Consider the following 25922-nt stretch of genomic DNA (forward strand, 5'->3'; position numbering starts at 1 on the left):
GTCCATCTGCTCAGTGGTTTGGGAACAACGGGCAGCTATATGTCCTGGCTTGTGGCACCTCCAACAAATAATATCACCCGTGGGGACCTTGGGCACCACCTCCCCCGCCCTTTGTGACCTTGGACGCACCACCCCTTTTTGGGACTCAGCTGCCTTCTGGGACCCCCAGTACGGCATGGGCTGCCTCCCGAAGGAGCCTTCCAACCCTTGGTATCTCTCAACCAGTCCGATCAGCTCGTCGGCATTCTGGGGATCACCCTGGGCAACCCAAGACTGTATAGGCCTCGGGAGGGAATGGACAAACCGATCCATCATCACCCGTTCTACCATCTGTGCAGGCGCAGAGGATTCTGGCTGCAGCCATTTCTGGACCAGGTGCAACAGATCAAACATTTGGGAACGAGGTGGTTTGTCCCGGTGATAGCCCCAGGAGTGAACTCGCTGTGCCCTGACAGTCAGTGTCACCCCCAAACGTGCGAGAATCTCGGCTTTCAATTTGTGATACTCTTTGGCATCCTGCAAGGTCAAATCATAGTACGCCTTCTGGGGTTCTCCTGTCAGGTATGGCGCAAGTACCTCTGCCCACTGCTCTGGCGGAAGTTTTTCCCTCTCAGCGACCCTCTCAAACACCGTCAGGAAGGCCTCAACATCATCCCCGGGAGTCATTTTCTGCAATGCGCATCTTACCGTCTTCCGGACGTGGGTGTCATCAGCCAAACCTGGGGTTGGGGCGCTCGCCTTGCCCTGGATGGCGGTTGCCAGAAGCTGCATCTGCTGCTGATGCTCCTGCTGGCTCTGCTGCATCTGCTGCCGTTGCTCCTGCTGGTTTTGCTGCATCTGCTGCCGTTGCTCCTGCTGGCTCTGTTGTATCTGCTGCATCAACAGCCTGTTGGTCTCTTGCTGCCTTTGCTCCTGCTGTACCAAGTGTTTCAGCAAGTCCTCCATTTTCTCCGGCAATGCTTGCTGGCTTGCAACAGCCTTGACCCAGGACATTCAAAAATAAACTCACGTCTCCGCTGGGAACGCTGCCCGCATTCTCCACCAATTGTAGGGGTTTCACTCACTCAGCTGCGACGGCTGACACTCAGGAGACGTGTTCCTTTAAAGTTCACTGGGTTTATTGCTTCATAAACCATGTGGCAAAACAACAGAAAACAAAATAGCCTTTGGTTCAGGCAAAGAAAAACAAGTGTCCAGTTCTTCCGGCTCAGTCCTGAAGCCGTAACACACTCAGGAGGGTTTCACCTCCACACATATCTGCTGTGTAAAGCATTAGCCAGTCTTAAATAGAGCTAACCACACCCAGTAACCCATCACATGATTAGCCATGTGGTCTGACATTACCACAGGTCCTGAAACACATATATATACATGGTTATGTGCAAGACAGAAATACCCCTGGGCTACCATACAGTAACAAGGTACTTATGTGGCACATACCTCCCATCGACTACACACCCTTTAGCCATGCTACAATATATATATATATATATGTATATGTGTGTATATATATATATATATATATATATATATATATATGTCAGTGAGACACACACACACATATATATTTATTTTTTTAACCCCTTCATGACCCAGCCATGATTTTGACCTTAATGACCTGGCCATTTTTAGCAATTCTGACCAGTGTCCCTTTATGAGGTAATAACTCAGGAATGCTTCAACGGATCCTAGCGATACTGAGAATGTTTTTTTGTGACATATTGGGCTTCATGTTAGTAGTAAAGTTAGGTTGATAATTTTTGCGTTTATTTGTGAAAAAATCAGAAATTTGGCGAAAATTTAGAAAATTTCTCAATTTTCAAATTTTGAATTTTTATTCTGTTAAACCAGAGAGTTTTGTGACACAAAATAGTTAATAAATAACATTACCCACATGTTTACTTTATATCAGCACAATTTTGGAAGCACATTTTTTTTTTGCTAGGAAGTTATAAGGTTTAAAATTTGACCAGCGATTTCTCATTTTTACAACAAAATTTACAAAAACATTTTTTTAGGGACCACCTCACATTTGAAGTTAGTTTGAAGGGTCTATATGGTTGAAAATACCCAAAAGTGACACCATTCTAAAAACTGCACCCCTCAAGGTGCTCAAAACCACATACAAGAAGTTTATTAACCCTTCAAGTGCTTCACAGCAGCAGAAGCAACATGGAAGGAAAAAATGAACATTTCACTTTTTAGTCAAAAAAATGATTGTTAGCAACAATTTATTTATTTTCCCAATGGTAAAAGGAGAAACTGGACCCCGAAAGTTATTGCACAATTTGTCCTGAGTACGCCGAAACCCCATATGTGGGGGGAACTACTGATTGGGCGCACGACATGGTTTGGAAGGGAAGGAACGCCATTTGACTTTTTGAATGAAAAATTGGCTCCAATCTTTAGAGGACACCATGTCGCGTTTGGAGAGCCCTTGTGTGCCTAAATATTGAAGCACCCCCACAAGTGACCCCATTTTCAAAACTAGGAACTTATCTAGATACATCGTGAGCACTTTGAACCCCCAGGTGATTCACAAATTGATCCGTAAAAATGAAAAAGTACTTTTTTTTCACAAAAATGTCTTTTAGCCTCAATTTTTTCATTTAAACATGGGCAACAGCATAAAATGGATCCTAAAATTTGTTGAGAAATTTCTCCTGAGTACACTGATACCTCACATGTGGGGGTAAACCACTGTTTGGGCACACGGAAAGGCTCGGAAGGGAAGGAGCGCCATTTGACTTTTGAATGAAAAATTAGCTCCAATCGTTAGCGGACACCATGTCGCTTTTGGAGAGCCCCTGTGTGCCTCAACACTGCAGCTTCCTCACACGTGACCCCATTTTGGAAACTAGACCCCCCAAGGAACTTATCTAGATGCATAGTGAGCACTTTGAACCCCCAGGTGCTTTACAAATTGATCCATAAAAATGAAAAAGTACGTTTTTGCACAAAAAATTTCTTTTAGCCTCAATTTTTTCATTTTAACATGGACAACAGGATAAAATGAATCCCAAAATTTGTTGGGCAATTTCTCCTGAGTACAGCGATACCTAACATGGAGGGGTAAACCACTGTTTGGGAGCACGGTAGGGCTCGAAAGGAAAGGAGCGCCATTTGACTTTTTGAATTAAAAATTAGCTCCAATCATTAGCGGACACCATGTCGGGTTTGGAGAGCCCCTGTGTGCCTAAACATTGGAGCTCCCCCACAAGTGACCCCTTTTTGGAAACTAGACCTCCCAAGGAACTAATCTAGATGTGTGATGAGCACTTTGAACCCCCAAGTGCTTCACAGAAGTTTATAACGCAGAGCCGTGAAAATAAAAAATCATTTTTCTTTCCTCAAAAATTATTTTTTAGCCCACAATTTTTTATTTTCACAAGGGTAACAGGAGAAATTGGACTCCAAAAGTTGTTGTCCAGTTTGTCCTGAGTATGCTGATATCCCATATGTGGGGGTAAACCACTGGTTGGGTACACGTCAGGGCTCGGAAGGGAAGTAGTGACGTTTTGAAATGCAGACTTTGATGGAATGGTCTGCAGGCGTCATGTTATGTTTGCAGAGCACCTGATGTGCCTAAACAGTAGAAACCCCCCACAAGTGACCCCATTTTGGAAACTAGACCGCCCCAGGAACTTATCTAGATGTGTGCTGAGCACTTTGAACCCCCATGTGCTTCAGAGAAGGTTATAACGCAGAGTCAAGCAAATAAAAAATCATTTTTCTATTCTCAAAAATTATTTTTCAGCCCGTAATTTTTTGTATTTACAAGGGTAACAGGAGAAATTGGACCCCAAAAGTTGTTTTACAGTTTGTCCTGAGTACGCTGATACCCTATATGTGGGGGTAAACCACTGTTTGGGCACATGACGGGGCTCGGAATTGAAGTAGTGACTTTTGAAATGCAGACTTTGATGGAATGGTCTGCGGGCGTCACGTTGCGTTTGCAGAGCCCCTGATGTGCCCAAACAGTAGAAACCCCCCACAAGTTACCCCATATTGGAAACTAGATCCCATAAGGAACTTATTTAGATGTGTGGTGAGCACTTTGAACCCCCAAGTGCTTCACAGAAATTTATAACACAGAGTCGTGAAAATAAAAAATAATTTTTTTCCCACAAAAATAAGATTTTAGCCCTCATTTTGTTATTTTCTCAAGGGTAACAGGAGAAATTAGACGCCCAAAGTTGTGCAATTTTTCCTGAGTACGCTTATGCCCCATATATTTGGGTAAACCACTGTTTGGGCGCACGTCGGGGCTCGGAAGGGAGGGAGCACAATTTAACTTTTTGAACGCAAGATTGGCTGGAATCAGGGCCGGTTTTAGGCAAAGTGGGGCCCTAGGCAAATCTTTAAAATGGGGCCCCAATTGCTAAGTCTAAGTTCACATTAGCGTTGCGCCGCTGTTGCGTCGGCGACGCAGCGGCGACGCAGCGGCGACGCGCCCCTATGTTTAACATAGGGGACGCGTGCGTCTTTTTGGTTGCGTTTTTCGCCACGTGCGTCGTTTCCGACGCTGGCGTCGGACGCACGAAAACGCTACAAGTTGCATTTTCTGTGCGTCCGATTTTGGTCAAAAACGACGCACGCGTCGCAAAACGCGCGCGTTTTTGCGCGCGTTTGCGCGCGTTTTTCGATGCGTCGCGCGTTGCGTCGCCGACGCAGGGCGGCGCAACGCTAGTGTGAACGTACCCTTACATATTGCACCATCAAACAGAAACATTTTGGTTGTAGCTACATGCGCTGATTTCAGGCCACTAAACGAGTGTGATTAACAATATTGAAGTCATTCGCCGCTTGTTTCCAGCCTCTTTACACTGGCTGAGGAATAATGATGGGGACAGAATGATCACTAGTAAATCAATCTGTCCCCATACAGTATCATACACACAGATACACATACCGTACATACATACACAGAGAGATACCTTACATGGATACACACATACAGTTATATACACATATAGTATACACATACCGTACATACATACACCATACATACACACAGATACACATACATAGGCTACGTTCACATTAGCGTTTTGCGTGTTTGCGTCGGGCGACGCAGCGGCGACGCATGCGTCATGCGCCCCTATATTTAACATAGGGGACGCATGGACATGAGTTGTGCTGCGTTGTGCGACGCATGCTTTTTTTTTGCCGCAAGCGTCGGGCGCAGAAAACGCAACAAGTTGTATTTTTCTTGCGTCCAAATTTCGGCAAAAAACGACGCATGTGTCGCAAAATGCAGCGTTTTTGCGTGCGTTTTGGTGCGTTTTTATTTGCGTTGTGCGTTGCGTCGCCGACGTAGCGGCGCACAACGCAAATGTGAACGTAGCCATACACAGACATATACCTTACATGCATACACACATACAGTTATATACACATATAGTATACACATACTGTACATACATACACCGTACATACACACAGATATACATACATACATAGACATATACCTTACATGCATACACACATACAGTTATATGCATATATAGTATACACATACCGTACATACATACACCGTACATACACACAGATACACATACCGTACATACACAGACATATACCTTACATGCATACACACATACAGTTATATACACATATAGTATACACATACCGTACATACATACACCGTACATACACACAGATACACATACCGTACATACATACACAGAGAGATACCTTACATGGATACACACATACAGTTATATACACATATAGTATACACATACCGTACATACATACACCGTACATACACACAGATACACATACCGTACATACATACACAGAGAGATACCTTACATGGATACACACATACAGTTATATACACATATAGTATACACATACCGTACATACATACACCGTACATACACACAGATATACATACAAATACAGTATATGCAAACACATACATATACCTTAAATGCACACAGATAGACATACATATACCGTCATACATACACATGCCTGTTATGATAAGGTAATTCAGTACCACAATGGACATAGAGGTCAGAGCACATACAGTGACCTGACAATAACCCAAAAACATTGAACGAGCTCTGAGACGTGGGAACTCTGCTGACCGCAATCCCTAATCCTCTCCAACCACACTAGAGGCAGCCGTGGATTGCGCCTAACGCTCCCTATGCAACTCGGCACAGCCTGAGAAACTAGCTAGCCTGAAGATAGAAAATAAGCCTACCTTGCCTCAGAGAAATACCCCAAAGGAAAAGGCAGCCCCCACATATAATGACTGTGAGTTAAGATGAAAAGACAAACGTAGAGATGAAATAGATTTAGCAAAGTGAGGCCCGACTTTCTGAACAGAGCGAGGATAGGAAAGGTAACTTTGCGGTCAACACAAAACCCTACAAAAACCACGCAAAGGGGGCAAAAAGACCCTCCGTACCGAACTAACGGCACGGAGGTACACCCTCTGCGTCCCAGAGCTTCCAGCAAGCAGGAAAAAACAAATAGACAAGCTGGACAGAAAAAACAGCAAACAAAATAGCAAAGCAGAACTTAGCTATGCAGAGCAGCAGGCCACAGGAACGATCCAGGAGGAAACAGGTCCAATACTAGAACATTGACTGGACGCCAGGATAAAAGCACTAGTTGGAGTTAAATAGAGCAACACCTAACGACTTCACCACATCACCTGAGGAAGGAAACTCAGAAGCCGCAGTACCACTTTCCTCCACCAACGGAAGCTCACAGAGAGAATCAGCCGAAGTACCACTTGTGACCACAGGAGGGAGCTCTGCCACAGAATTCACAACAGTACCCCCCCTTGAGGAGGGGTCACCGAACCCTCACCAGAGCCCCCAGGACGACCAGGATGAGCCATATGAAAGGCACGAACAAGATCGGGAGCATGGACATCAGAGGCAAAGACCCAGGAATTATCTTCCTGAGCATAACCCTTCCACTTAACCAGATACTGGAGTTTCCGTCTTGAAACATGAGAATCCAAAATCTTCTCCACAATATACTCCAACTCCCCCTCCACCAAAACCGGGGCAGGAGGATCAACAGATGCCACGTAGGTGCCACGTATCTCCGCAACAATGACCTATGGAATACGTTATGTATGGAAAAAGAATCTGGAAGGGTCAGACGAAAAGACACAGGATTAAGAACCTCAGAAATCCTATACGGACCAATGAAACGAGGTTTAAACTTAGGAGAGGAAACCTTCATAGGAATATGTCGAGAAGATAACCAAACCAAATCCCCAACACGAAGTCGGGGACCCACACAGCGTCTGCGATTAGCGAAACGTTGAGCCTTCTCCTGGGACAAGGTCAAATTGTCCACTACATGAGTCCAAATCTGCTGCAACCTGTCCACCACAGTATCCACACGAGGACAGTCCGAAGACTCAACCTGCCCTGAAGAGAAACGAGGATGGAACCCAGAGTTGCAGAAAAACGGCGAAACTCAGCCAAAGGCAAAAAGGACACCCAGTCATCCTGATCAGCAGAAACAAAGCATCTCAGATATGTTTCCAAGGTCTGATTGGTTCGTTCGGTCTGGCCATTAGTCTGAGGATGGAAAGCCGAGTAAAAAGACAAGTCAATGCCCATCCTACCACAAAAGGCTCGCCAAAACCTCGAAACAAACTGGGAACCTCTGTCAGAAACGATATTCTCTGGAATGCCATGTAAACGAACCACATGCTGGAAGAACAATGGCACCAAATCAGAGGAGGAAGGTAATTTAGACAAGGGTACCAAATGGACCATCTTAGAGAAGCGATCACAGACCACCCAAATGACTGACATCTTTTGAGAGACGGGAAGATCTGAAATAAAATCCATAGAGATATGTGTCCAAGGCCTCTTCGGGACTGGCAAGGGCAAAAGCAACCTACTGGCACGAGAACAGCAGGGCTTAGCCCGAGCACAAATCCCACAGGACTGCACAAAAGAACGCACATCCCGCCACAGAGATGGCCACCAAAAGGATCTAGCCACTAACTCTATGGTACCAAAGATTCCAGGATGACCAGCCAACACCGAACAATGAACCTCAGAGATAACTTTATTCGTCCACCTATCAGGGACAAACAGTTTCTCCGCTGGGCAACGATCAGGTTTATTAGCCTGAAATTTTTGCAGCACCCGCCGCAAATCAGGGGAGATGGCAGACACAATTACTCCCTCTTTGAGGATACCCGCCGGCTCAGATAAACCCGGAGAGTCGGGCACAAAACTCCTAGACAGAGCATCCGCCTTCACATTTTTAAAGCCCGGAAGGTACGAAATCACAAAGTCAAAACGGGCAAAAAACAGCGACCAACGAGCCTGTCTAGGATTCAACTGCTTGGCAGACTCGAGATAAGTCAAGTTCTTATGATCAGTCAAGACCACCACGCGATGCTTAGCTCCTTCAAGCCAATGACGCCACTCCTCGAATGCCCACTTCATGGCCAGCAACTCTCGATTGCCCACATCATAATTTCGCTCAGCAGGCGAAAACTTCCTGGAAAAGAAGGCGCATGGTTTCATCACCGAGCAATCAGAACTTCTCTGCGACAAAACAGCCCCTGCTCCAATCTCAGAAGCATCAACCTCGACCTGGAATGGAAGCGAAACATCTGGTTGACACAACACAGGGGCAGAAGAAAAACGATGCTTCAACTCTTGAAAAGCTTCCACAGCAGCAGAAGACCAATTGACCACATCAGCACCCTTCTTGGTCAAATCGGTCAATGGTTTAGCAATACTAGAAAAATTGCAGATGAAGCGACGATAAAAATTAGCAAAGCCCAGGAACTTTTGCAGACTTTTCAGAGATGTCGGCTGAGTCCAATCATGGATGGCTTGGACCTTAACAGGGTCCATCTCGATAGTAGAAGGGGAAAAGATGAACCCCAAAAATGAAACCTTCTGAACACCAAAGAGACACTTTGATCCCTTCACAAACAAAGAATTAGCACGCAGGACCTGAAACACCGTTCTGACCTGCTTCACATGAGACTCCCAATCATCCGAGAAGATCAAAATGTCATCCAAGTACACAATCAGGAATTTATCCAGGTACTCTCGGAAGATGTCATGCATAAAGGACTGAAACACTGATGGAGCATTGGCAAGTCCGAATGGCATTACTAGATACTCAAAATGGCCCTCGGGCGTATTAAATGCAGTTTTCCATTCATCACCTCGCTTAATACGCACAAGATTATACGCACCACGAAGATCTATCTTGGTGAACCAACTAGCCCCCTTAATCCGAGCAAACAAATCAGATAACAACGGCAAGGGGTACAAAAATTTAACCGTGATCTTATTTAGAAGGCGGTAATCTATACAAGGTCTCAGCGAACCATCCTTCTTGGCTACAAAAAAGAACCCTGCTCCTAATGGCGACGATGACGGGCGAATATGCCCCTTCTCCAAGGACTCCTTCACATAACTCCGCATAGCGGCGTGCTCAGGCACAGATAAATTAAACAGTCGACCTTTTGGGAATTTACTACCAGGAATCAAATCGATAGCACAATCACAATCCCTATGCGGAGGTAGGGTATCGGACTTGGGCTCATCAAATACATCCCGGTAATCAGACAAGAACTCTGGAACCTCAGAAGGGGTGGATGACGAAATAGTCAGAAATGGGACATCACCATGTACCCCCTGACAACCCCAGCTGGACACAGACATGGATTTCCAATCTAATACTGGATTATGGACTTGTAGCCATGGCAACCCCAACACGACCACATCATGCAGATTATGCAACACCAGAAAGCGAATAACCTCCTGATGTGCAGGAGCCATGCACATGGTCAGCTGGGTCCAGTACTGAGGCTTATTCTTGGCCAAAGGCGTAGCATCAATTCCTCTCGATGGAATAGGACACTGCAAGGGCTCCAAGAAAAACCCACAACGCCTAGCATACTCCAAGTCCATCAAATTCAGGGCAGCGCCTGAATCCACAAATGCCATGACAGAATACGATGACAAATAGCAGATCAAGGTAACGGACAGAAGAAATTTTGACTGTACCGTACCAATGGTGGCAGACCTAGCGAACCGCTTAGTGCGCTTAGGACAATCAGAGATAGTATGAGTGGAATCACCACAGTAGAAACACAGCCCATTCAGACGTCTGTGTTCTTGCCGTTCAACTCTGGTCAAAGTCCTATCGCACTGCATAGGCTCAGGTTTAAACTCAGGTAATACCGCCAAATGGTGCACAGATTTACGCTCACGCAAGCGTCGACTGATCTGAATGGCCAAAGACATAGACTCATTCAAACCAGCAGGCATAGGAAATCCCACCATGACATCCTTAAGGGCTTCAGAGAGACCCTTTCTGAAAATAGCTGCGAGCGCACCTTCATTCCATTGAGTGAGTACGGACCACTTTCTAAATTTCTGACAATATACCTCTATCTCATCCTGACCCTGACACAGAGCCAGCAAATTTTTCTCTGCCTGATCCACTGAATTAGGTTCATCGTACAGCAATCCGAGAGCCAGGAAAAACGCATCGATATTACTTAATGCAGGATCTCCTGACACAAGAGACACAAGAGAAAATGCCCAGTCCTGAGGGTCGCCACGTAAAAAAGAAATAATGATCCTAACTTGTTGAACTGGGTCACCAGAGGAGCGAGGTTTCAAAGCTAGAAATAGTTTACAATTATTTTTGAAACTCAGAAATTTAGTTCTATCTCCAAAAAACAAATCAGGAATAGGAATTCTCGGTTCTAACATAGAATTCTGAACCACAAAGTCTTGAATATTTTGTACTCTTGCCGTGAGCTGATCCACACATGAAGACAGACCTTTAATGTCCATCGCTACACCTGTGTCCTGAACCACCCAAATGTCTAGGGGAAAAAAAAGGCAAAACACAGTGCAGAGAAAAAAAAATGGACTCAGAACTTCTTTTTTCCCTCTATTGAGAATCATTAGTACTTTGGGCCTCCAGTACTGTTATGATAAGGTAATTCAGTACCAGAATGGACATAGAGGTCAGAGCACATACAGTGACCTGACAATATCCCAAAAACATTGAACGAGCTCTGAGACGTGGGAACTCTGCTGACCGCAATCCCTAATCCTCTCCAACCACACTAGAGGCAGCCGTGGATTGCGCCTAACGCTCCCTATGCAACTCGGCACAGCCTGAGAAACTAGCTAGCCTGAAGATAGAAAATAAGCCTACCTTGCCTCAGAGAAATACCCCAAAGGAAAAGGCAGCCCCCACATATAATGACTGTGAGTTAAGCTGAAAAGACAAACATAGAGATGAAATAGATTTAGCAAAGTGAGGCCCGACTTTCTGAACAGAGCGAGGATAGGAAAGGTAACTTTGCGGTCAACACAAAACCCTACAAAAACCACGCAAAGGGGGCAAAAAGACCCTCCGTACCGAACTAACGGCACGGAGGTACACCCTCTGCGTCCCAGAGCTTCCAGCAAGCAGGAAAAAACAAATAGACAAGCTGGACAGAAAAAACAGCAAACAAAATAGCAAAGCAGAACTTAGCTATGCAGAGCAGCAGGCCACAGGAACGATCCAGGAGGAAACAGGTCCAATACTAGAACATTGACTGGACGCCAGGATAAAAGCACTAGGTGGAGTTAAATAGAGCAACACCTAACGACTTCACCACATCACCTGAGGAAGGAAACTCAGAAGCCGCAGTACCACTTTCCTCCACCAACGGAAGCTCACAGAGAGAATCAGCCGAAGTACCACTTGTGACCACAGGAGGGAGCTCTGCCACAGAATTCAGAACACATACCGTACATACACACATGCATATACCGTACATTCACACAAATACCGTACATACATATACCATACATACACAGATACACATACCTTACATGCATACACACACATATACCGTACATACACAGATAGTTATATACACATATAGTACACACATACCATACATACATATACCATACATACACCCAAATACACATACCGTACATATATACATGTACCGAACATACAGATACACATACATGTACCATACATACACACATACAGTATATACACATAGTATACACATACCGTACACACATATACATACACATATACTGTATGTACATGCACCTAAACATACATATATACCATATATCCAAAGAAATTTATTGCACATACACAGATACACACAGATACTGTACATACATACACACATAGACATACACATACTGTACCTGCATACACACACAGCCATACAAATATACCATACATACACACATATGCCGTACATACATACACAGATATACACACAGATGCACACACACATACATACATACAAGCACATACTGTATATACACACATACTAATCTTGTATAGGTGATCAGATGAGCCCTGGATGAGGTCACCTAGTTCAGTTGCAGAGGGCTGCAGACCCCACTGTGGGGGATGGGGCACAGAGCAGACTGATATCAGCCCCCTGGTTCTACCTGCTGTCCCATGCAGTGAGCCTCCTCCCCCATCTCTTCACAGTGAGGAGACGCTGTAGCCTGCCGGGGACAGAACAGTGGAGGGAGCAGAAGACCCCCTAAGGCTCTCTTCCTCCACTGCTGTCTCTATGTGCTGTGCGGTGGGGCACCTCACCTGACTGTAGGGGTGAGTACTCACGATTGGGACGTCACGCGCCATGCAGGAGGACAGCAACCAGTGAGCGCTCTCCTCAGTCTGGTCATGGTGAGGTAAGGAAACCATTCATTGGCCAGCGTCTCTCCCTGCATGGCACGCCCCCTTTTTGATCTCCTGCACTTCCCGCCCCGCTCTCTCCCTCGCACTGGGTGTTCCATGATTATAGGAGGGAGTGAGAGGGGCCTGCATAATACCGGGCCTGCCTGCAGGGGCCCCCCTCCACCGCTGGGCCCTGGAGCAGTGCCATCAGCAGTGTGTCCGCCCCTGGCTGGGGGCCCCTAGGGCAGCGAGGGCCCTAGGCAGCTGCCTAGTCTGCCTGGCCCTAACGCCGGCCCTGGCTGGAATCAATGGTGGCGCCATGTTGCGTTTGGAGACCCCTGATGTGCCTAAACAGTGGAAACCCCTCAATTCTAACTCCAACACTAACCCCAACACACCCCTACCCTAATCCCAACTCTAGCCATAACCCTAATCACAACCCTAACCCCAACACACGCCTAACCACAGCCCTAACCCCAACACACCCCTAACCCTAATCCCAGCCCTAACCCTAACCCCAACACACCCTTAACCACAACCCTAGCCCAACACACCCCTAACTCTAATCCCAACCCTAACCCTAACCCTAACACACCCCTAACTCTAATCCCAACCCTAACCATAACCCTAACCACAAGCCTAACCCTAACCCCAACATACCCGTAACCCTAATCTTAACCCTATTTCCAACCCTAACCCTAATTCCAACCCTAACTCTAATTCCAACCCTAACCCTAAGGCTATGTGCCCAGGTTGCAGTTTCGTATGAGGATTTTTCCGCACAGTTTTTGAAAAATTCGCAGGTAAAACACAGTGCGTTTTACCTGTGGATTTACCGTGGATTTCCAGTGTTTTTTGTGCAGATTTCACCTGAGGATTCCTATTGAAAAACAGGTGAAAAACGCTGAGGAATCCGCACAAACAATTCACATGCTGCGGAAAATACAATGCAGAGTTTCCGCACGGTATTTTCCACACATGGGCACAGTGGATTTGGTTTTCCATACGTTTACATGATACTGTAAACGTGATGGACAACTGCTACGAATCCGTAACGGATTCGAAGCCAAATCCGCATCATGTGCACATAGCCTAATTCTAACCCTAATTCTAACCCTAACCCTAGTTCTAACCCTAACCCTAGTTCTAATCCTAACCCTAGTTCTAACCCTAACCCTAGTTCTAACCCTAACCCTAATTCTAACCCTAACCCTAGTTCTAACCCTAACCCTAATTCTAACCTTAACTCTAATTCTAACCCTAACTCTAGTTCTAACCCTACCCCAGTTCTAACCCTAACCCTAGTTCTAACCCTAGTTCTAACCCTAACCCTAGTTCTAACCCTAACTCTAGTGGAAAAATAAAAGTAAATATATTTTCTTTATTTTAGTATTGTCCCTACCTATGGGGGTGATAAAGGCGGGGGGGGGGGGGGGTATTTATTATGTTTTTATTTTGATCACTGTGATAGAACCTATCACAACGATCAAAATGTACAGTACCTGGAATGAATCTGCCGGCCGGCAGATTTGGCGGGCGCACTGCGCTTGCGCCCACCATTTTGGATGATGGCAGCGCCCATGCAGAAGACGGACGGACACCAGGAGGGATACCGGAGGTCGGTAAGTATGCGGGGGTGGGATCGGACCACGGTGGGTGAGATCGGACTGTGGGGGGAGCGGACTGGAGGACAGAGGGGAGTGGAGCACAGGATGGAGGATGGGGGCGGTGGATCGATGGCGGTGGCGGCGGCAGATCATGGTCTCCAGCCATGGGCGATGATATTGCAGCATCGGCCATGGCTGGATTGTAATATTTCACCAATTTTCATTGGTGAAATATTACGATTTCTCTGATTGAAAGTGAAACGTCACTTTCAACAGCAAATCTGAGCGATCGTAGCTGCGGGGGGCAAAGCCCCCCCTGGGCTAAAGTACCACTCGCCCTGTCCCTGCAGGTCGGATGAAATTACAGTTAACCCTTTCACCCGACCTGCAGGGACGTGATCATTCTGTGACACAGCATATGCGTCATAGGTCAGATTGGCACCGACTTTCATTACGCATATGCTGTGTCACAGGTCGGGAAGGGGTTATATACAGAGCTAGATAGCATAAAAGCCGGTAATTCAATTGCAGGCTTTTGCTAACTCCTTACCAAACCCGACAGGATATGAGACATGGTTTACATACAGTAAACCATTTCATATCCCTTATATTTTTGCATATTCCTCACTAATAATGTTAAAAGTGTCTGTGTGTAAAATTTGGGAGCTCTAGGTGTTAAAATAAAGGGTTAAATCATGGAAAAAACTGGCGTGGGCTCCCAAGCAATTTTCTCCGCCAGAGTGGGAAAGCCAGTGACTGAAGGCAGATAGTAATAGCCTAGAGAGGGACCATGGTTATAGCCCCCCCTGACTAAAAACATCTGCCCCCAGCCACCCCAGAAAAGGCACATCTGTAAGATACACCTATTCTGGCACTTAGCCACTCTCTTCTCGCTCCCTTGTAGCGGTGGGAAATGGGGTAATAAGGGGTTAATGTCACCTTGCTACTGTAAGGTGACATTAAGCCTGGTTAATAATGGAGAGATGTCAATGAGCCACCTATCCATTATTAATCCAATATTAGTAAAGGGTTAAAAAAGCACACACACATTAACCCCTTCGCGCCGTACTAGAACTGCGCTGCCGGCACTGCATTTGTGCCAGCAGCAGTACTAGTACGGCGCACCGATCACCGCGGTCTCGTGCTGAGCGCCGCGGTGATCAGGTGCGGGTGTCAGCTGTATATGACAGCTGACACCCTGCAGCAATGCCCACGATCGGCGCTATCGCCGATCGCGGGCATTTAACCCCTCTGATGCCGCTGTCAGTAGTGACAGCGGCATAGAGGGGGATCGCGCAGGGACGGGGGCTCCCTGCGCTCTCCCACCGGAGCAACGCAATGAGATCGCGTTGCTCCGGTGACCCGGAAGGAGTCCCCGGATCCAAGATGGCCGCCGGACTCCTTCCGGGTCATGAAATGACCTGGCTAGCCGGCGCCTGCTGAGAGTTGCTGAGAGCAGGCGCCGGAAAGCCAGCTAAACTGCCTGTCAGATCGTTGATCTGACAGAGTGCTATGCACAGTGTCAGATCAACGATCTGATCTAATACAGAGATGTCCCACCCTGGGACAATGGTAGAAAGTTAAAAAAAAAAAAAAATAGAATGTATAAAAAAAAAATAAAAAAATCCCCAAATAAAAAAAAAAAAAAAACATTTCCCAGTAAATCCATTTATTTATATAAATTAAAAAAAACAATAAAAGTACACATATTTGGTATCGCCACGTCCGTAACGACCCGCTCTATAAAACTTTCCCACTAGTTAACCCCTTCAGTGAACACCGCAAAAAAAAAAAAAAAAAAAACAAGGCAAAAAACATTGCTTTATTATCATACAGGCGAACAAAAAGTGGAATAACACGCGATCAAAACGACGGATATAAATAACCATGGTACCGCTGAAAACGTCATCTTGTCCCGCAAAAAAAAGACACCATACAGCATCATCAGCAGAAAAATAAAAAAGTTATAGCTCTCAGAATAAAGCGATGCAAAAACAATTATTTTTTTATATAAAATAGTTTTTATTGTGTAAAAGCGCCAAAACATAAAAAAATTACATAAATGAGGTATCGCTGTAATCGTACTGACCTGAAGAATAAAACTGCTTTATCCATTTTACCACACGTGGAACGGTATAAACGCCCCCCCTAAAAGAAATTTAGGAATTGTTGGTTTTTGTTCATTCCGCCTCCCAAAAATCGGAATAAAAAGCGATCAAAAAATGTCATCTGCCCGAAAATGTTACCAATAAAAACATCAACTCGTCCCGCAAAAAACAAGATCTCACATGACTCTGTGGGCCAAAATATGAATAAATTATAGCTCTCAAAATGTGGTGATGCAAAAACTATTTTTTGCAATAAAAAGCGTCTTTTAGTGTGTGACAGCTGCCAACCCTAAAAATCCGCCAAAAAACGCTATAAAAGTAAATCAAACCCTCCTTCATTACCCCCTTAGTTAGGGAAAAATAATAAAATGTAAAAAAATGTATTTATTTCCATTTTCCCATTAGGGTTAGGGTTAGGGCTAGGGTTAGGGCTAGGGTTAGGGCTAGGGTTAGGGCTAGGGTTAGGGTTGGGGTTGGGGATAAGGTTAGGGTTGGGGTTAGGGTTTCCGTTAGAATTGGGGGTTTCCACTATTTAAGCACATCAGGGGCTCTCCAAACGCGACATGGCGTCCGATCTCAATTCCAGCCAATTCTGCTTTGAAAAAGTAAAACAGTGCTCCTTCCCTTCCAAGTTCTCCTGTGCGCCCAAACAGTGGTTCCCCCCAACATATGGGGTATCAGCGTTCTCAGGACAAGTTGGACAACAACTTTTGGGGTCCAATTTGTCCTGTTACCCTTGGGAAAATAAAAACATAGGGGATAAAATATCATTTTCGTGGAAAAAAAATATTTTTTATTTTCACGGCTCTGCGTTATAAACTGTAGTGAAACACTTGTTGGTTCAAAGTTCTCACAACACATCTAGATAAGTTCCTTGGGGGGTCTAGTTTCCAATATGGGGTCACTTGTGGTGGGTTTCTACTGTTTAGATACATCAGGGGCTCTGCAAATGCAACATGACGCCTGCAGACCAATCCATCTAAGTCTGCATTTCAAATGGCGCTCCTTCCCTTCCGAGCTCTGCCGTGCACCCAAACAGTGGTTCCCCCCAACATATGGGGTATCAGCGTTCTCAGGACAAGTTGGACAACAACTTTTGGGGTCTAATTTGTCCTGTTACCCTTGGGAAAATAAAAACGTGGGGGCTAAAATATCATTTTCGTGGAAAAAAAATATTTTTTATTTTCACGGCTCTGCGTTATAAACTGTAGTGAAACACTTGTTGGTTCAAAGCTCTCACAACACATCTAGATAAGTTCCTTGGGGGTCTAGTTTCCAATATGGGGTCACTTGTGGTGGGTTTCTACTGTTTAGGTACATCAGGGGCTCTGCAAATGCAACATGACACCTGCAGACCATTCCATCTAAGTCTGCATTTCAAACGGTGCTCCTTCCCTTCCGAGCTCTGCCATGCACTCAAACGGTAGTTCCCCCCCACATATGGGGTATCAGCGTACTCAGGACAAATTGGACAATAACATTTGTGGTCCAATTTCTCCTGTTACCCTTGGGAAAAAAAATTGCGGGCTAAAGCATCATTTTGTGGAAAGAAAAAATGATTTTTTAATTTTCACAATGCTACATTCTAAACTTTAGTGAAACAATTGGGGGTTAAAAGTGCTCACCACACATCTAGATAAGTTCCTTAGGGGGTCTTCTTTCCAAAATGGGGTCACTTGTGGGGGGTTTCCACTGTTAAGGCACGTCAGGGGCTCTCCAAATGCGACATGGCGTCCGATCTCAATTCCAGCCAATTTTGCATTGAAAAGTCAAATGGCACTCCTTCCCTTCCGAGCTCTGCCATGCGCTCAAACAGTGGTTTATCCCCATATATGAAGTATCAGCGTACTCAGGACAAATTGCACAACAACTTTTGGGGTCCAATTTATCCTGTTACCCTTGGGAAAATAAAAAATTTGGGGCAAAAAGATCATTTTTTGTGAAAATTAATATGAAATTTTTTTTACGGCTCTACATTATAAACTTCTGTGAAGCACTTGGAGGTTCAAAGTGCTCACCACACATCTAGATTAGTTCCTTAGGGGGTCTACTTTCCAAAATGGTGTCACTTGTGGGGGTTTCCACTGTTTAGGCACGTCAGGGGCTCTCCAATCGTGACATGGGCTCCAATCTCAATTCCAGCAAATCTTGCATTGAAAAGTCAAATGGCGCTCCTTCCCTTCCGAGCTCTGCCATGTGCCCAAACAGTTGTTTACCCCCACATATGGAGTATCGGCGTACTCAGGACAAATTGTACAACGACTTTTGTGGTCCAATTTCTCCTGTTACCCTTGGTAAAATGAAACAAATTGGACCTGAAGTAAAAATTTTGTGAAAAAAAAGTTAAATGTTCAATTTTTTTAAACATTCAAAAAATTCCTGTGAAGCAACTGAAGGGTTAATAAACTTTTTGAATGTGGTTTTGAGTACCTTGAGGGGTGCAGTTTTTAGAATGGTGTCCCTTTTGGGAATTTTCTGTCATATAGACCCCTCAAAGTCACTTCAAGTGTGAGGTGGTCCGTAAAAAAAATGGTTTTGCAAATTTTGTTGCAAAAATGAGAAATCGCTGGTCAACTTTTAACCCTTATAACTCCCTAACAAAAAAAATTATGTTTCCAAAATTGTGCTGATGTAAAGCAGACATGTGGGAAATGTTGTTTATTAACTATATTATGTGATATAACTCTCTAATTTAAGGGCATAAAAACTAAGACTTTGAAAATTGCTAAATTTTCATAATTTCCGACAAATTTTTGTTTTTTTCACAAATAAATGCAAGTCATATCGAAGAAGTTTTACCACTATCATGAAGTACAATATGTCACAAGAAAACAGTGTCAGAATCACCAGGATCCGTTGAAGCGTTTCAGAGTTATGACCTCATAAAGTGACAGTGGTCAGAATTGTAAAAATTGGCCCTGTCACTTAGGTGAAAACAGGCTTTGGGGTGAAGGGGTTAAGAATAAAGTATTTTAATGAAGTAAATAAACACATAGGGCTTTATTATCTTTATTGTACGCTCAATCCAACTGACGACCCTCGTTCTCCTGTAAAAAAAAGGAAAATAAAAAAGCAACAATATCCCATACCTGTCCGCCGTACAGTCATGTCCCATGATGTAAATCCATCTGAAGGGGTTAAATACAGTTACAACCAGGAGCGGTGCTAATGCGACTGCTCCTGGCTGTAAGAGACTGGGGAATGAATGAAAATAAGGTAACGTAGCTTTGGGGACTTGCGGTGCTGTCACCGAAGCTGCGCCCCCTGGTGGCATAAACTTATATGAACTGTAGCGTGGAAATTTTTCTGAATATTTTCTCACGCTACAGCGATTTTCTCAGCCCGTAAAATACGGCCGAGAAGTATATGGCTGATGAAAGCTGTCCCATAGAGAAACATTGGTCCGTGTGCAATGCGTTGTTTTTGCGCCTCTCCCTCGACCGTATTTCTCTCTAGTGTGACGCCAGCCTTAAAGGGAACCTGTCACCCCGTTTTTTCAGATTGAGATATAAATACTGTTAAATAGGGCCTGCGCTGTGCGTTACTATAGTGTATATAGTGTACCCTGATTCCCCACCTACGCTGCGCAATACATTACCAAAGTCGCCGTTTTCGCCTGTCAATCAGGCTGGTCAGGTCGGGTGGGCGTGTTCACAGCGCTGTTTCTTCCTCAGCTTTACGTTGGTGGCGTAGTGGTGTCCGCATGTTGAGGTGACTAATCCACTGTGGGCACGTGAACAAGGAGCGCGCGATCTGCGCTATCACCCCCTGTCATCGGTGGGGGCGGCCATCTTCCTGGGGCCGCGCGTGCGCAGATGGAGTGCTCTGCTGCACGGGGCTTCAGGAAAATGGCTGCGGGATGCCGCGCGTGTGCACAAGAGATCGCGTCAGCCATTTTCCCAAAGCCGAGATGCAAACTCGGCTTTGGGAAAATGGCCGCCGCGATCTCTTGTGCGCACGCGCGGCATCCCGCGGCCATTTTCCTGAAGCCCCGTGCAGCAGAGCACTACATCTGCACACGCGCAGCCCCAGGAAGATGGCCGCCCCCACCGATGACAGGGGGTGATAGCGCAGATCGCGCGCTCCTTGTTCACGTGCCCACAGTGGATTAGTCACCTCAACATACGGACACCACTACGCCACCAACGTAAAGCTGAGGAAGAAACAGCGCTGTGAACACGCCCACCCGACCTGACCAGCCTGATTGACAGGCGAAAACGGCGACTTTGGTAATGTATTGCGCAGCGTAGGTGGGGAATCAGGGTGCACTACATACACTATAGTAACGCACAGCGCAGGCCCTATTTAACAGTATTTATATCTCAATCTGAAAAAACGGGGTGACAGGTTCCCTTTAAAGGATTCCCCAGACTGTTGCTCATAGATTGGGACTCGGTCCTTTTGTCTGCCCTTATTCACACACTGAGGTCAATTCTGACACATGCATCATATGCACTGCGGATTTTGTTTTCCATACGTTTACATGGTACTGTACAACACATGGAAAACAGCTGCAGATCCGCAGTGTCAAATCCGCTGCGGATCCGCAGCAAAATCCGCAACATGTACACAGCCTTAAACCACAGGTGGAATCCGCACGAAAACTGCACAAAAAGCGGGGTAAATCCAAAGTAAATCCTATTGCTATTAAAGATTTAAAATCTTTGGGGGCCGGTTGGAGCTTTCGCAGCGGGGCCCATGAGTTTCAAGATACAGCACTGTCTCCAGTGTTGTCTAATAAAAAGATATAATCAAATATTTACAAAAATGTGAAGGGTGTAATCACTTTTGTGATATATTCTATGTTCACACATTCCTTTTTTTGCAGTGATTTTTTTATGCAAACTAAAATCTGATTTTTACAGTACCACCAAAAGCTATGAGCTTTCGGTAATCTCATGAACATGATTTTTTTTTTCCTGACTGAATTGGAAAACTTCTGCGTTTTTTTAAATTTGTATGTCAATTATTTCAGCGTTTTTGCAGTGTTATTTCACCATAGAAAGCAATGTAAAAGTTCAAACGCTGCAAAAAACACAATGTGATTTTTATGCATTTTTGCTGCTTTTTTGTTGAATAAAACTGACTTTATTAAACATGTTCTGTAGACAAATAAAACATATAATGGCACACCAAAACCACGCACCAAAAAAAAGCAGCAAAAACATAGCAAAACCTGCATTTTGTAACCTTAGGCTTCTTTCACACTAGCGTCGGAATCTCCCCGTCGCAATGCGTCGGGGAGAGATTCCGACGCTAGCGTTTGCTGCATTGCACAATGGAGGCAGCGGATGCATTTTTCCGGCGCATCCGCTGCCCCATTGTAAGGTGCGGGGAGGTGGGGGCGGAGTTCCGGCCGCGCATGCACGGTCGGAAAAAGCGGTCCGTCGGGAGAAAAAAACGTTACATGTAGGGTTTTTTTCTCCTGACGGTCCGCCAAAGCACGACGCATCCGTCGCAAGACGGATGCGAAGTGTGCCAATCCGTCGCAAATGCGTTGTCAATAGAAGTCATGTGCACATAGCCTAGGCATGCCATATTTTGCGAAATCCTGTCTCTGCTGTAGGCACCTACAGCAAAATCTGGCGACACCTGCAAATGTGCATTCATTAAAATCAATTAGTGCATAGGTTTGCCCGGTAATGACATAATTTGATGTTGACGGTGGTGGTAGTCTCTGCGGCACTCCATTTTCGGGTTGTGTGTATAGCAGGTCATACGCTCAGGTTGCTTCTAGCGCTCGTCATTCACTTAATTGGCTCTGTGAACTACGAGGGAAACTGAAGACGACTACAACAGGGAGAATTACTCAGCCAAATTAAAAGAAATATCTCCTTTTACATGGCTCTGTAACAGTCAGATCACAAAGCCTCGGAGAGCAAATCGCTGTTGAAGAATTCTTACAGCACCACGTTGTGACAGCTCTGCCGGTCCCTGCTGAGAGTCAGAGGCGAGGAAAGCTCTTGGGGATTTTTTTTTCTTTCTGCTAACAAGAGGCTCATTATAAAGATCAAGAGTCGGTTTCATTTATTTAAGTGTTTAGGATGTATTATATTATTAGAAGCAATTTCATCTTTTTCTGCCCACCCGTTACATTTCACAATTTTGTCTTTTTCTTGTGTGTGTCTCAATTAAAAAGCTTCTGTTGTATGTTTTTGCTCATAATTATGCATAATATATAATATTATAAATACAGATGAGCAATATTATGCCTAAAGGAGTTGTTGCAGAAACATAACTTTTTGGAGTATTCAACTCCTGGCCTGGCATTGTTTTATTGTATTTTTTACTGTTTTTTGTTTCCCAAAAAGTGCAAACTCAATACATTGCAAGGAGCAAAGACAAGACAACCCCTGAACCCCTGTCTTCTTGTTTCAGCTTGTGTCTTCATTCTTCATCTTTATTTTTATTCTACTTTTATCCTTACATTGCAATATATATTACAGTTGTGCTCAAAAGTTTACATACCCCGGAAGAATTTTTGTTTTCTTGGCCTTTTTTTCAGAGAATATGAATGTGCGCCCGCCCGCTCGCATTAAAATACTTACCCAGCTCCCTCGATGCTTCTTCTCAGCGTCGTAGCTCTTCCTGTATGAGTGGTCACGTGGTGCCGCACATTACAGTGATGAATATGCGGCTCCACCTCCCATAGGGGTGGAGCCGCATATTCATCACTGTAATAAGCTGGGGGGACAGCGCTTACTGTAGCGCTGTCTCCTGCATGGCACACGGACAGCATCCATGTGCGGTACGTGTTTTACACAGACCCATTGACTTTAATGGGTCCGTGTGATCCGTGCGCTCCCACAAACACTGACATGTCTCCGTGTTTTTCAAACGGGCACACGGTCCGTGAAAACACGCTGACATGTGCAGAGACACATTGATTTTAATGTGTCTACGTGAGTCAGTGTCTCCAGTATGTGAGGAAGCTGTCACCTCACGTACCGGAGCCACTGACGTGTGAAACCGGCCTAATACCGTTGTTTTGTCCCATCTGACATCAATGACAGCTTGAAGTCTTTTGTGGTAGTTGTGGATTAGGTTCTTTATTTCCTCAGATGGTAAAGCTGCCCACTCTTCTTGGCAAAAAGCCTCCAGTTCCTGTACACACATGGTCAAATTTGTTGGTACCCCTTATTAAAAACCTACAATGGTCACAGAAATAACTTGAATCTGACAAAAGTAATAATAAATAGAAGATCTATGAAAATCAGACTGTTAGGAGTCGAGTTTCCTCTGCTGCACATGGGGAATCTCGATCCATCTCTGCTGCGGTCTCCCATTCTTCTGCAGCTGCAGTGGAGTCTGCTCAGCTGGGACATCGATCCCAGCGTCTCGCTCAGTCTGACTCTGTGCAAAGAGTTACTGCTGCTTTTCCTGCTTCTGCCATTGAAGCCAGTGCTGGGCAGCGGCGAGTGGACGTTTCTGGATCTAAGTCCTGCTTTCCTCTGTCTGAGCATGCCCAGGGCAGGATCTCCCGTTGGAGATCGAGGGTCACATGCTCAGGTACTGCAGCACATCCCATTGGTCCTTTTGGCAGGTCCTGAAAGGGCAAAACTTCTGTAGCTGTTTCCTGTGCTGCAGCTATATAAACTGCGCATGACCGCACGGCCATGCGCTAGTATTGTCTTGTAAATATGTGTGTGTGTTGTGAGTGAAAGTTGCTCTTTAAATAACCCTCCCTATTAAATGATTGTTCGCGGAAGGTGTATGTTTGCTATCTAGCGCCCGACTTATCCAACAGCACGTAACACACATTACAGCTACCAATTGCTGTGTCCGCCTGTACGGCGCCGTGCGCTTGCTCTGCGCTTTCCTGACCCAAGCCTGGGTGGTTAGTGGCGTCCGTCAGTGCGGCACCGCACGCACTCTTGTGGCTTTTTTATTATTATTTAGTTTCCTTACACACCCAGTTGCGGTGTTGTGCCAGCAAGTGTCTAATCGGATTTCAATCCTAGTTGGGGTTGAATTCGCTGACTTCTTGCTCGCGCTCTATGTGCGGTACCGCGGTCCTGTGACGCAACAGGATCGCTTCCTTCACGCAGGGTGAAGTTAACTCGTGCGTGTATACTTATAGTACCGCCATATAGTCCGTCTTACTAGCAGCAGGGTTTTTACCTGCACGGTGGACCTCGGACTGCGAACGCACCTAGTTCCATTTCATCTTGTACTTGGTGCGTTCCGCCAGTCCTTAACATAATACTAGCGCCAAGGTCTGGCTAGTAAATGATGGACGATCAGCATTCACAGCGGTACATCCAGCAGCTGGAGGGAAGGTTGGCGGCTCTTGAGCGTTCAATCTCAGCTGTGGATGTCACTGCTGTCGCTGTTCAGGCTGCTATTGTTGCTGCAGCCACCTTGTCCACTGCCGCTCCTGTCCCGACTCTAACTCGCCTCCCGCTTCCAGAGAAATTCTCTGGTGACAGTAAGTCTTGTAGGGGTTTCGTGAGTCAGTGCTCTATCCATCTCGAGCTTCTGGCCTCTCGTTTCCCTACAGAGCGGGCTAAGGTGGAATTTATAGTGTCTCTTCTATCGGACAGGGCGTTGCAGTGGGCTACGCTGCTATGGGAGCGTAGCGATCATGTGGTGCAGAGTGCTCCGTTGTTTCTGAGCACTCTGAAACAGGTCTTTTTAGGACCTCGTGTCACCCATGATACGGCGCTCCAATTGTTGGCATTGACTCAGGGCTCGTCCTTGGTCAGTCATTTTGCCGTCCACTTCCGCACCTTAGCATCTGAGCTGGAGTGGTCGGATAAAGCCCTCATTCCAATATTTTGGAGGGGGCTGGCTGACCACGTTAAGGACGCCCTGGCCACTAGGGAGATTCCCGCCACACTGGAGGAATTAATAACTCTATCCACTCGTATTGATCTCCGTTTTCACGAGCGGAGGTTAGAGCGAGCCCAGTGTAGGCAGAGGTTTCGGCTGGCTCCCACCTTCGCCAAACCTTTGGAATCTCCAGACCAGGCTCCTGAGCCCCATGAGCCTGTGGTAGAGTCACGAGCGGGATCTAAGTCCCGGACCGCTCGTGCACTCCAGATTTGTCATCTTTGCCAACAGTCAGGACATCTTGCCTCCAGATGTCTCCAGCGGTCGAGGAAACGTCAGCGTCTAGTGGTAGTTGGTGGAGGTGCCTAGACACGGCGACATTTGCCTCCAAATTGTCCTTTAAGGGGACAATAACATTGGGCTCATCCTCTCACTCGGTAGAACTCTGCATGGATTCTGGGGCGGAGGGCAATTTTATGTCTTCAGCCTTCGCCCAACGTCACGCAATTCCTCTGGTCATGCTATCTCAACCAGTAACGGTACGAGTGGTGAATGGGTCGACACTGCCCACACAGATTACACATCAAACTATCCCTTTTACTCTGTCCATGTCACCATCTCATCAGGAGATTATATCTCTACTCGTCATTCCTGAGGGAATTGATGAGGTTCTCTTGGGGATACCTTGGTTACGGTACCACTCTCCTCACATCGAGTGGTCCTCAGGCAGAATTCTGGGATGGAG

The sequence above is a fragment of the Ranitomeya imitator genome, chromosome 1 (assembly GCF_032444005.1).
Source record: "Ranitomeya imitator isolate aRanImi1 chromosome 1, aRanImi1.pri, whole genome shotgun sequence".
Taxonomy (NCBI): domain Eukaryota; kingdom Metazoa; phylum Chordata; class Amphibia; order Anura; family Dendrobatidae; genus Ranitomeya; species Ranitomeya imitator.